Below are 14,080 nucleotides of genomic sequence, written 5' to 3'. Positions count from 1 at the left end.
GCTGGCGAGAGCGGTTGTCTTCTGAGAGGCGAAGAACGAAGGCGGCCTGTGTGCGCAGCCTTGGCAGTGCTAGAGGACGGTGGCTGCAGCTGCCTGCCTTTTCAAATCACCACTGGCATGCTTCTGGCAGGTGTTCCAGGACGACTTTCCTGGGTTTTGACTTGGTCCTGATGCAGACGTCCAGGAGAATTCTTGTTCGTGCCCTGAGCTTCCGAGATGCAGAGAACTCGATGGCAGCTGCAGAAGAGAGGGTCTGCGCTGAGTTGGTCGGGAAGCAAGGACACAGACAGCGCCTTGTGTTTGGGAGTGAGCAGCTGCTGTTTTTTTGCAATTGCCTTCACCGTGCACTGAAAGCCAGGGTGGGCTGTGCACTCTAGTGCAACGAGCTGGGCAGCGGAAAACAGAGAGCACAGACGTCTGACAGCAGTTTGAAGCTCGCCTAGGAAAGAGCAGTGTTTTTTGGAGTGTTCAGCAAATGCATGTTTCTGAAAAGAGCGGGATACGTGCACTGTGCTGGCAAGCTTTCTCCCTGCGCGACACGCTGGAAAAGCTTTTGGCGATGATGCAGTCTACTAGAGACGCAGACTAGGCTCTCCGCAGTTGTCCGGAGGGAAGAGCCGGTTGCCGGCGTCTTTCTGCCGAAGCCGCTCTTTGCAGCCTACTAGTGTGGTTCACTTCAGCGGTGCACGGTAATAGCCGCTTTTTTGCCCCAGGGAGCCGGCGAGAGCGGTTGTCTTCTCAGAGGCGAAGAACGAAGGCGGCTTGTGTGCGCAGCCTTGGCAGCGCTAGAGGACGGTGGCTGCAGCTGCCTGCCCTTTCAATTCACCGCTGGCATGCTTCTGGCAGGTGTTCCAGGACGACTTTCCTGGGTTTTGACTTGGTCCTTATGCAGACGTCCTGGAGAATTCTTGTTCGTGCCCCGAGCTTCCGAGATTCAGAGAACTCGTTTGTAGCTGCAGAAGAGAGGCGCTGCGCTGAGTTGTTCGGGAAGCAAGGACACAGACAGCGCCTTGTGTTTTGGAGTGAGCAGCTGCTGGTTGTTTGCAATTGCCTTCACCGTGCACTGAAAGCCAGGGTGGGCTGTGCACTCTAGTGCAACGAGCTGGGCAGCGGAAAACAGAGAGCACAGACGTCTGACAGCAGTTTGAAGCTTGCCTAGGAAAGAGCAGTGTTTTTTGGAGTGTTCAGCAAATGCATGTTTCTGAAAAGAGCGGGATACGTGCACTGTGCTGGCAAGCTTTCTCCCTGCAAGACACGCTGGAAAAGCTTTTGGCGATGATGCAGTCCACTAGAGACGCAGACTAGGGCTCTCCGCTGTTGTCCGGAGGGAAGCGGCGGTTGCCGGCGTCTTTCTGCCGAAGCCGCGCTTTTGCAGCCTACAAGTGCGGTTCACGTCAGCGGTGCACCTAGTAGCCACTTCTTCGCCCCAGGGAGCCGGCGAGAGCGGTTGTCTTCTGAGAGGCGAAGAACGAAGGCGGCTTGTGTGCGCAGCCTTGGCACTGCTAGAGGACGGTGGCTGCAGCTGCCTGCCCTTTCAATTCACCGCTGGCATGCTTTTGGCAGGTGTTCCAGGACGACTTTCCTGGGTTTTGACTTGGTCCTGATGCAGACGTCCAGGAGAATTCTTGTTCGTGCCCCGAGCTTCCGAGATGCAGAGAACTCGATGGCAGCTGCAGAAGAGAGGGGCTGCGCTGAGTTGGTCGGGAAGCAAGGACACAGACAGCGCCTTGTGTTTGGGAGTGAGCAGCTGCTGGTTTTTTGCAATTGCCTTCACTGTGCTCTGAATACCAGGGTGGGCTGTGCACTCTACTGAAACGAGGTGGGCAGCGGCAAATAGACATCACAGACGGCTTAAAGGAGGCCTAAATAGGTTTATATGTCATGTGGAGGAGTGAAGAAGATGGAGCCTGATCCTTTTCAGCAATTGGGCAGAAGACAATGGGAACAAGACAAAATGTTAGAAATTCTGTTTCAACTTAGTAGTTTTTTATTTGTTTGGCTGGTGGTTGGTTGACTGGTAGGTTTTTACTGTGAAGATGATGAAAGAGTGGAATGGGTCGCACCTCTCTGATTCTGGTGACTCCTGGGAAACCTAATTTAACTGACCCTGCTTTAGGAAGCGTGATTAAACTACACTGTGTCCATAGGTCCTTTCCAGCGTCTACTATTCTGTAATTACGTGGCTATTTCTCAAACTCAAAGCGCACTGATTTTGACCAAAATGGACAGGCCACTTCTACTTAACCCAGAAAAGGATGTCCAACAATTATATATGTCCAATAAATAACACCATCTTAGTCCACTAATGTGGGTGCTAATTTTTAAAATCCGTCATCATATTTTAAATTTCTCTCCTCTCTCTGGGATTTTATACTGACAATATGTAACAGACTGTTAAAATGGAACAAAGCTGCATCCTTCACATTCATTTCAATTTTCATAAATGAAAAAAGGCTTGTTTTGAATATGTTTATTTTAGCACAAAATCTATTCCAGCACTTGCACAGTCAACACTTCTGAAACATTGTTTGAAAAAAATGTTTACTCTAAGTCTAGCAGTTTAATCTAGTCTTCAGAAATAGATTTTTTTATTTCTTTTCAGAACAAGTGATGTACACCTAGCTTTTTCCAGCTAGCAGGAATCCTTCCATCATACATGCAGTCTAAAGCATCCCTCAGATTTTCACTCATAACTATTGTCCCATCAATGACAAGTTTTAGATCAGTCAGCATGCTTCTCACTAAAGAAATAACTCTCTCCATTTGTTCAATCTCCTGTTGAAAAAATATGAGCATAGGTTGAAAAGGTCCCATATTCTTTAGGTTTTTTTACCTGTTCGTAAAAAAACAAAGATCTTTCAATAGAAGTGAAAAAAAAATTAAAATTGGCTTTATGTCAATGTTAGGCCCCAGTATGATCTTTGAGACATAACATAATTTATTTACGAGCTTAAATGGTCAGTTTGGCACCTCCCTTGAATTATCTGCAAGAGAGAAACACAGGATTTTTTCCAAGAGAAATCTGTGATGCTGAGACTGACTATGTTTTTAGTCCAAGTCATGATTTAGTCTTTGAGCTAATGCCATTTAAAGAGCTTGTAGGCTGTTTACGTTAGTTCAGAGAATTCAGCTTTAGTTCCAACAAGCAATTCCAAGGTTCTTTTTGAACAAACTAATAAAGAGTAATTGCCCCAGCCACTTTACTTCAGCATAGCAGCAATGCCTGGGAACTATCACAATACCAGGCAGTCCTGTATTCTAATCAAACTCACTGATACATTTTTAATCAAAAGTGTAAAATAAACAAATAAACAGCTGCATTAACATAACTAGAAATTTTATAGTGTCAACAACCTCAGTTAAAAGCTGATGATCCAACCTCCCTCATAGTGCAAATGACAACTTAAACGTTAACGGGTTTAATATTTCTGAAAAAGTCCTTACAAAAGCACTTCAGCACACATTTAATGACTTCATTGTAAACATCAATAGTTTGGCCACACTTCTTTAAAATACAAAGTATTGCCTGTGTGAATTAATTCAAACATGCTTTTAGAAAAGTTTTTGGGAATTTGTTGGTGTTTTTTATTTTCAGTCCATAAAAGAAAAGATGGACCAAATGTTTTTGCCAGAATTTCATTAACTCACTTCAAATGGTACATAATCAGCAGGAAGTTTTTCCTACATATCATCAGCCAGTGTGGCTACAACTGCCTCTCGAGTTTCACCTCCTCCACCAGAGCTATCTTTAGGCTGAATACTGAGGATGGTGTCCAATACACCTCTGGAAACTACTTTGGTAGGCGATATCCGCATTGGGGTGCAAACCAAACACCTCCTGTCATAAGCAGGAAGGCTCTACATAGTAAAATATAAGAAGAGTACAACTGGAGATTTAGAAGCAAGTTATTAAAAACAAATAAAAAAATAAAAACACATAAAACTCAACACACAACAAAACCAAATAAAAAAGAAAAAAAACCCCATAGATTACTGTTAAGTAACAAGCTAGATTTCCTCAAATAATCTTAAGCCAAATAACTTGCTATGGTCTATTTGTCATGTCACAGCCCAAACCACACCAAACAAATAGTGTTTTAACAACTATACACTATTTTAATAACAAACTTTTACTCTCATATACCTAGACCTTTTATTTCAAAGAGGTTGTACCCAATGTATGGACTCCATTCTTTGCCTCCTTGTGCCTTTAGGTATGTCCCACAAGCAAAATGCATGAAAAAGAAAATATATATTACTGTCATGAAAATTATAACATTGATAACCAAAATTTGTTATCACTAATAGATATGCGAAGTGCTAGAAATCAGTTTAAAAATCTATGAATGAAAGACAAAATACAGGTACTCAGAAAAAAGACAAACATTATAGGGAATCAGGAACTTATGAGAAACATTTTATGAGAAACAACCTATGAGAAACAGTTTTCATTTACCAACCTGTATGTACTGAAGGTATTGATCCACCATAGTATATTTGGGTATGCTGTATCCTTTGTAGAAACTGAATTCCTGACTGAATGTGTTTTCACTGAACCAAATCTTTACAAAGGTGTTCATGAGTCTTTTGTCGAAGTCATCTGTCACACGACCACCATACTGGATCTCACCTATCATGTAACAAACAGTACTCCAGCAGATCCCCTAAAACCAAGCAGAAACCACTGACTTCAGCTAATCCCCTCTTATTTACTTAGACCTCCCTTAGAAAAAACAGCTGATGTACCATGTCTGTCCCATTCGAAAGAAAGTTACTTTCCTATTACTGTGGTAGATAGGGACAGGCGGAGCGGAAGACCACCACGGGATGTCACGGAAAGACAGACCCCTCCCCCTCTCTCTTCCCCACTTATCCATTAACCCCAGGAGTCCCAGAAGAATGTAGCCACACCTGTTCTGGTAAAGTTCCACTACCCACTATCCTCTGAGACCCCCAGCCCCCCTCTGACGAAGCAAAGTCGCCCAAGACTATTTAAACCCATGAGATAAGATAATAAACGCTTTTGACCGTCCACCAAATTGGTGTCAGCGTGTGTCGTTAGTCCGAGTAGCCCGGGTGAGGCCGGGCTGCCGTGCTGTCTTCTTGTAACCAGGTCGCCGTTGTCTTTTATAAAGGCAACATCTGGTGCCGAAACCCGGGAAAAAAGAAGAAAAAAAAAAGGAAAATTCCCCCGGTGGACGGGATACACCTGGACAGAAGCAGCGGCCGGAACGGTCAGACCGTATCTAGGCGTAGGGGAGACGTCCCCGGGGCCCGCGAGCGTCATGGACAGCGTCGCATGGGTCGTGAGTATGAAGCAATGGAGTATCGAGTTTAAGCTCAGGGACTTTTATCTTGCTATAGCAAGGCTGCCTAAGCTTGGAGCAACCGAATGCTCAGTGGATGCCATGCATCCGGGAATATGGGAACAGTGTACAGCCACGCTGGCCGGGGAGGCAAAATCCTCAGGCAGTGGCGAAAGCGTTACAGCACGGGGCAAGGTAGAAAAAACCCCGCGCAGGGCAATAGAAAAACAGGAGACGCAGAGTGCAGCGCGTATGTGTTTATTAGTTAAACCCGAGCTCGGGACGGGGGCGAAGGCGCAGACCGTCCCTGGGGACAGTCCGCCCGAGAGCGGAAACCCGGGGAGGCACAGCGCGACAACCCCTTCCCCAAATCAGAGTGCAGCCCGGCCCCGCCGCGGAGCTGAGCCCAGCCCAGCGCGGCAGAGGCAGCGCAGCCCCCAGAGCAGCGCGTTCCGAACAGCGCAGCCCCGCTCCCGCCGGGACCCGGACCCGGCCGCGGCCCCGCGCCGCTTCCCCGCCGGCGTGCCGAGCGGAGCGGCGCCGGGCCCCGCCGCAGAAGCCCCCCGGGACACCCCCGCCGCTGAAAACCCCTGGGAAACCCCCGCCGCAAAAAAGCCCCGAGAAACCGCGGCTTCCCAATCCGTCCCGCCGCCGCCGCCGATCGGAGGTCCATTGCCGGAAGCGCAGCCGCGCGCAGAGCGCTTTTGGCAGGGGCTGACAGGAGAGGCCGGAGTCGCGGGGGCCGCAGCTCGGGCAGGGACGCTGGCCGCCCGGCCATGCTGCCGCCTTGAAAATGGCGCCGGGTGCCGCAGAGGGGGGCGGGGCCCGGGTAATCCCGGCGCGAAAACTCGGACACCGCGCGATTTCAGGGGCGCGCGCGCGCGGGAGAAAGGGGCGGAGAGCGGCAGAAGGCAGAGAGCCAATCAGCAGCCGCGCCAGGCGCCGCCACCATATAAGGGAAAAACCACCCCCCGCGGTAGGCGCGGCGAGCCGGGGGGGCGGGAGCGGCCCCACCCCCGCGGGGAGGAGCGAGCCCGGGGCCGAACAAAACGGCGCGGAGCCCCGGAAGTACGCTGGCATTTCATTTCCGGCGCGGAGCCTGGCGACAGCTCTACCGGCTCCTCCGAGCCGGCGGGGGCCAGCCGGAACTCCGAAACAAAAGATACGGAACCAGCACAGTTTAAAACAAAACCAAATAGAGTTCTAAGCCGCACCGAAAAGCGGTCACAATACCCCTTGGAGCTGCGGGAAAAAAGGGCGTCTCGCCAAAGAATACGGGTCCCAGCCCCCGGACACACGGGCTGGGGATGGGGGGAGCGCGCGGACGAACCCAGCCTCCTCCCACCGCAAATAACGGCGCCCGTGCCGCAGAGTCAGCAAGAGACGCCCCGATACGGGACCCCCGGGTGGCCCTAGCCATGAAAGTGGGGAGAAAGCCCCCGGGGATGTGTGGGACGTGCTGCCTCTGTGGCAGTCGGGACCCCCACGTGGTGAGACTATGAGAGCCACTGCTGCACACCCACTGCTACCAACCGAACCTGACCCTCAAAACAAAAGTAATGAGAGGCTGTGAGTTCTGTTTGCAGGACACGCTTGTGAACCATCCCAGTGACACACACACCCCTGCTCCAGAAGGAGATGACAGACCACCAAACTGCCAGACAACACCTAAGAATCCCACGGTGGTGAGATCCGATTATACACAGTGTCTTTTTCATGCAATTTTGCTGTTAAAGGCTTGTGACCGAGAGGCAAGCTGGCCCAAGCCACTACCCTCATCAGCTATTTAGGTGTGTCGTGCAGCATCTATCAAGTAACAAAGTGCTCAAAAAGTCACCATAATAAATACCCCATCCTTCGTGTTCCACATAGCCAGCCTGTTTAGAAGCTACCTTACTAACCCTAAATGAAACCAAATCAAACCTGACTAACCCCTATTAGTTTTGCTATGATATTAAACCCCCTTTTCTACGAAAGCAATGCTTTAGATACCCCCTTCAGTTACTCCACAGCCAGTACCCCCCACCAGTGCAAGTGGGACACTCCCCACAGAAGACCAATAAGTAAGTAGTCCCATCCACATTTGAGATGTAAGTTTGCCAGAAACCCAGAGTGAATCCTTATATGTTCCTTGCCAAGTTTAATAACTCTATCAATTTCTGTGTTCAAGTTCTGATTGTTTCTAAGGTCCTGCATCACTCAGACGAAAAAACATACCACCTTCTCGAAAAACCTGACAAACTCCACAAAAAGAAATTAACCATCGCAATGCTGCTTAGCCTGAAAGCAGCTAACACAGCCACAGGTGTCTCAACCATTGCAACCCAACAGCACAAACTCTCCCAGCTGCAAATGACCATCAACGAAGACCTGCAGAAGATCGAGAAATCCATCTCCTATCTAGAAAAATCAGTCTCTTCGCTTTCAGAAGTAGTTTTACAAAATAGGCGGAGACTTGACCTTTTGTTTATGCAGCAGGGGAAATTGTGTGCAGCGTTGAAGGAGAAATGCTGCTTTTATGCAGATCATACGGGAGTCGTTAAAGACTCCATGGCAGAACTCCGAGACAGACTGGCTCAGAGAAAGAGAGACAGGGAGACCCAGCAGAGCTGGTTTGAATCCTGGTTCAATCAATCACCTTGGCTCACCACTTTAATTTCTGCCCTGGTAGGTCCACTGGCAATACTGCTTTTGGCTATTACCATAGGACCATGCCTGCTGAACAAACTAGTCTCGTTTGTTCAAGCCCGTCTGGAAAGGGCAAACATTCTGTTCATAGGCCACCAACAAATGCTATAAACAAAAAACTGCAAACACAGTCAGTAGCTAAAGCCTTCAGCACCTGCCTTAAAAAATCTACCCTGATCTACTAAACCACCCTTTCCTTAACAAGTCACAAGTTTGTACGTCACTCCAGTGCCTCTATTTACAACTACCTCATTTTGTATGTGATAAGGAGGGGGGAGATGTGGTAGATAGGGACAGGCGGAGCGGAAGACCACCACGGGATGTCACGGAAAGACAGACCCCTCCCCCTCTCTCTTCCCCACTTATCCATTAACCCCAGGAGTCCCAGAAGAATGTAGCCACACCTGTTCTGGTAAAGTTCCACTACCCACTATCCTCTGAGACCCCCAGCCCCCCTCTGACGAAGCAAAGTCGCCCAAGACTATTTAAACCCATGAGATAAGATAATAAACGCTTTCGACCGTCCACCAAATTGGTGTCAGCGTGTGTCGTTAGTCCGAGTAGCCCGGGTGAGGCCGGGCTGCCGTGCTGTCTTCTTGTAACCAGGTCGCCGTTGTCTTTTATAAAGGCAACATATTACTCTTTTTTTCATTATAGTCTTGCATTCCCTGAACACCTGCAAGGATTTCTCAAAATAGAATTTGCTGAAATTAAAGAGCATCTTGAAGATAGCAAGAAGGTTACAGATATATTTGAATTCTCCTTTCACTTAAAATGCCGACTGCAGACTGCTCTGACACAGACCTCTCTGTATGACAACTGATCATATGAAAGTGAGAAACATAGGAGACATTCTTGTATAGTCATTTAAAACCACTTTTGACTTCTTCATGCTACAAAGATAGGTGGCAGAGGGGGGAAATCTTACTTTTACTCAAAATAGATTTAAACACAAGAGTATTTGAAATATTTCTCTTAAACTAATTGACTTAATTAGAATTTAAAAGAAGGTCTATACTTCTAAGGTTTATATTTCTGGGATGGCTGGAAAGGCTTTTTTTTTTATGTAGAGGTTAATACAGAAATTAAATATGCACTGGATTAGAAGTCTAAGTCTGCTGCTGTAGAGACATATATACTTGAAATATTGAATATGTGTGGAAAAAACAATAAGTTAAAATAGCTTTTGTAGTTAAGTTACTAGGAAGCATTTGCATACATTCTACTAGTAGCAAGATCCATCATCTTAATCTACCTTTCCCACAGAATCATTAATTACCTTCTTGGTATCCATGCGATTCAAGTGGTTTTGAACGAACTGCACGGCAGCATTGAAATCAGCTTGATTAAACTCATAGGGAATATTCCAACCCAGAGACCCGAATTTGCATCTTTCTTGAATGGTGGAGTGCAGAAAGGCTACAGCATACAACAGTGGTTTCCATTGCACCATTTTACTGGCATCTAATAAATCCTGGTTGACACCTATTGATTGCAAATGGGCTTTATGAGAATCACTGTAATTGTCTTTTTCAAAGCTACTTCAAATCAGTGCTAAAATATCACTCTAGATATATTCACTTGGCTCTCTGCTTCTCCCAAGGGTAAATTATTGTTCCACAAAATGTTCTGTGCTGGACACAGTTTATAGCATGTTATTAAATTGCTCAAATTAAAAGAGTAAACTTCAGGGGGAAAAAACCCACAATTTACTAATAGCTGAATTCACATCAAGTGGCTTTCCGCACAGACTTGGTCCTTTATTTTATGTAGTGTAAAGAGCATTTGATGACTAACCATGCCATTTTTCTGCCAAAAGACAGAATATTAAAAGTTCAAACACTTTGAACTGAGATACTACAAGCCAAATTGTGAGAAAAGAAAAGGCATTCATTGTTTTGATATCCAATTAGTTGTGGCAACAGAACATCAGCAAATCTTCTTTTTCATTTTCAAAACAAAAACTAAGATGCGCCCTGGCATCATTGCAAGCAGTTCCTCATACCAGCTTACACCTACTACCAGTTTAACCTGACCACACAGTAGCATCACCGTCCAAAATCATTAGCATTCTATCACTCACCACTGTATGTTCTCTTTAGTCCAGCTCTGAGCCCTTGTGGTGGTTCATTGGTAAACTTAATCGGCATTTGAAGAAGGGTGATGGGGAAGAATTGTTTGTGAATGTCAGTTGTAATCCAAAGTCTAAAACTTTCATGAACATTCTCTGTCTCTATTGCTGTGTCCATTAACTCATCCAGAAAGTCAAGTCCAAGGTGGCAGTTTTGCAGAAGTGCCCAACCTCCCTAGTTTAAAACAATAGATTTTAAAAAGTTATCAACATTGTTCAAAAACTGAAATCTCCTTGATGGGAGCTAAGGTCTGGGCTGTTTCTTCTGAAGATGGTGTTAGCTTATTTGGTTTTTTTCACCTGAACATGTGGTCCCTACTTGTCTCATCTGGTCTATTTAAATATTCTCTACCTTTTCCATTTCAATACATTTAAAACATACCTTGTCATGACTACAGCGCTGATAGAAACTGATATATTTTGACTTACATAAGGGAGCTCAGGAGTAGCTCCACAGAGCAACCTGCGAAACCTTGCTCCTCACAGGGGTTCCAGGCTTGGAAAATAGTCAAATAAACATATATTATTAACCTATTTCTATCAATCAATAGATGTCAAACTTCTTTATATGAATTACCATATTTCATGATAGGCATCTCATATCCCCCTTCCCTAAGACACCTTTTGAGACAGTGAGGGAAGGTAACTGCGTTTATCTTGACTAAACTAAAGATGCTCCTTTCCCTTGTTTTTGAATGGGTTTCTTCTCATTTGATCTGTCAATTAGTTCCTTATGAGAAGTTATCAAACAAGAATCTGAAGCAAAAGTAAAACAGGTCATAAAAAGAAGCTCATAGCAAAGGAGAGTAAGATCAGTATTTTCACATCAGCGGCCATAGCAGTAGTACCACCTGATGCGCAAAGCATGCCAGATTGGAACATCTCACCTTTCTCATACGGATAGTTTTTCTCTTTAATTCCTCATCCTGTAAAATGCATGTTACCAGATGGTCCCTCCCAAGTCCAAATTCAGGTTCAGACTACAGCAATACAAAATAACTTGCTATACTTATCTTGTTTTTCTCAAGTTTATGTAACTATCAATAGCATATCTGGAATTCATTTTCTTTATTTAACAAAATACATCCATATTACTAAAATAAAAACCTGAAAATATAATCTGAAATGCCTACAGAAGAATATTTGCTGGTGATATAATAAAAAAAAACCAAAAAATCAATTCAGCTCTGTTCATCAGTCTGCAATCATTATCAAATCCCCATTTTATATGAAAAACACTCAATTTTCAAGGAAAAGCATCTGCACAGTACCAAGAAGTTTGCTGTGGCAAATTGAAGGAGTGTGAAAATACAGTTCTCTTGCTTAGGACACGCATATAAATAAGCGTAGGCATTTGCATCAGCACTAACTACCCACCAAACAACTTTATCTCATGGCAGGATTTTTATTTCTAAGTGCTTAATGCAGAGAGAAAAACATTCCGGTTTTTGTTACTTACATGAGCCACTGTCTGCTGTAGAAGTTTACGAGCATGGATTCCTTGCCCCTGGCCCATGGAAACACAATATGTTTCTATCTTCAGTCTTTTTCCCAAAGCAATAATTGAGTCTGTAGGATCAGAGCCCATGGAAAGAAAGCGTATGAGGGGAGTACGTGGATCTGACTCTTTCCCATGTTTTCTCCAAGTCCAAGATGACTCCCTCTGCGTATTTCTCCCCCATAGTGTCAGTGATATATTTTCTTGCCTATATTAAAAAGGGTAAATTTAACTTGTGACCTAACCATTTTATACTGTTTTCTTCCCAGTGTAAATATTACCAAAAGGTCAACTGAAGACCAAAGAAATTAAAAAATTTATATCAAAAATATAAATATACAAGTTTACTTTTACGTGTCAACACATCAAACTGTCTTTGAAGGTATTATTTTTTTATAGCCTTATACAACCAGTGAATTTTTTTTAAAAAAAATGTTATATTACATATATCTGTATGTATTTTTATATATAACCATAATTAGAGTATAATAAAAAATAACAACTTCTCTAAAACTTTAGAAAAATTTTAATGATTTAAGGATATCTCCATTAGATAGTGTAACTCATAGCCTCAGAATCTAGAAAAATAAGAGAAAAATACTAAAGATGGGCTTCAAAGCTTGTAGGCCTTTCTCACTCTGCAGTAAAAGAATTAACAGTAGTAATGATTAAAATAACTATCACTAAGTAGACAATCCAGAGGAATAGGTGAAAACCAACTCTTCTCCCCTCTTTATTTATCTTTAAAAATTCTAGATTATTGTTCTTTTTCTCAAAGAAATAGAAAAAGCTCTTTCAAACAGTCTGAGATGATCTTTCTTAAACTCTTTCCCCCCACACAGCTCTTGTCTTAGATAAATCTTCCCCTTAACACCTCTGGGTTATCTCTTGGAGACAAAAGGCATTCAGGATATAACATTTGATAAACTATCAGTTTTCATAAAACCATGAAAAGATGAAAGTTTATCTTGCCCCATTAACAGTAAAGAGGAACTAATCTTGTGTGATCTGTTTCAGACACATAGCAGACATCACAGAGATATTCATCGTACAGTACTGCTTAATCTATTGACTGCAGTTACACCAGTAACTGGTGAGATTTTCTCTGAATCCAATCACAATGTCTAAAGATATGCATCAATAAAATTAACACCACACTTCAAGTGATGCATTCTAATTTTAGTAAATCATCATTAATTGTCCTGAATTGTCAGTAATGTTATAAATTTTTGTTCTTTTGTACTGGAGAAGAACATAAAGTTTAAAAATAAGTTCCTAGAAAATTATTTTTCTTTTAAAAAGGTCTATTTAATAAACTTCAGTTCTGTAATTTTTAAATAGATGTGTTTAAATTGAGAACTTTGAGCAGACTTTATTAAAGATTTTTCCAAAGTGATTCTAATTCTTCCATGCAAGAAATAGTTTCTCAATGAAATTGTTTTCAATTTTACCTCATCCAGTCAAGTTCATTAAAATATTTGACTTCAGTTTAACACAGTGACACTTCTAGAGTTCTAGTGAGTAAGCAAGGATAGTCAAAAGTATCTTCTGAACTAATAAAGCAGATCTGGATAAACACATATGATTCCAGCAGAAATCACCACAGTGGGTAATATTTGTTCAATATATTGGAATAATTTTTTATCACTGCCCTTGCAACAAATACATAAATAGTCTGAAAAGAATTTCAGAAAATACAACATAAAGGTCCATTACAAAATGGACCGTTAGCATTATATAAGATAGTACAAACTTGCAATCTGAAAACTATTACTGTAGTGATACCTAAATAGACCATGTGGGCTATAAAAATATACCTGAGCTATGGTCCTGTCAGGACACCAAGATCTGATAAGAAGAAGATGTCTGAAGCAGTCCAGAGATTGACCATAGCCACTAGGAACCGATTCTTCTTCGGGATTCTTACTATCAAACCAGATTTTCCACTGTTTCTCTTCTCTGGAAATCTGCAATTATGCCACCAAAGAAGCAAATATTACTAAACAGAAAAGTCATATTTGCACTGCTACTAGGTCGCAAACTTTTAATGAGAGTCGGAGATGTGAAATTCACACCCAGGCATTTGTTTAGAGTCATTCTTCCACAGATTTAAAAAGGCTAATAAAAATTATAGGATAAAATTTCAGATTATAAGTATGCTATTGTAGAATACACAACCCTGGAGTATTCATATTCTGAAAACAGGAGCTATTAATCAGTATGTTATATTCTGATATAATATAGCATAGCTATGTCAGAATATGGATAGCTAGGCACAGATACAGCTTTGAGAACAGCAAGTACATAATTGCTCTTCACATGAATGTACCTTCTCCCTAACTTTTACTCCATGTAACCGGAGTAATATTGGAACAAGCATCATAAAACATAGTGTAAGAAAGCACAACAGGGATGTAAGATAATGTAATAACCAGAATAAAAATAAATTTGCAATAT

The 14,080-nt window shown here is 43.2% G+C and overlaps 1 pseudogene; it reads right to left on the bottom strand.

Annotated features, from left to right (window-relative positions):
* Nucleotides 1–916: 916 nt before the first annotated feature.
* The window catches only part of LOC116808051 (dynein axonemal heavy chain 5-like), a 58,240-nt pseudogene continuing 45,076 nt past the window's right edge, over nucleotides 917–14,080 (bottom strand).

This window comes from Taeniopygia guttata, chromosome 3, assembly GCF_048771995.1.
Source record: "Taeniopygia guttata chromosome 3, bTaeGut7.mat, whole genome shotgun sequence".
Taxonomy (NCBI): Eukaryota; Metazoa; Chordata; class Aves; order Passeriformes; family Estrildidae; genus Taeniopygia; species Taeniopygia guttata.
Note: the sequence above shows the minus strand (reverse complement) of the source record. Positions and strands in the feature narration are given on the sequence as shown.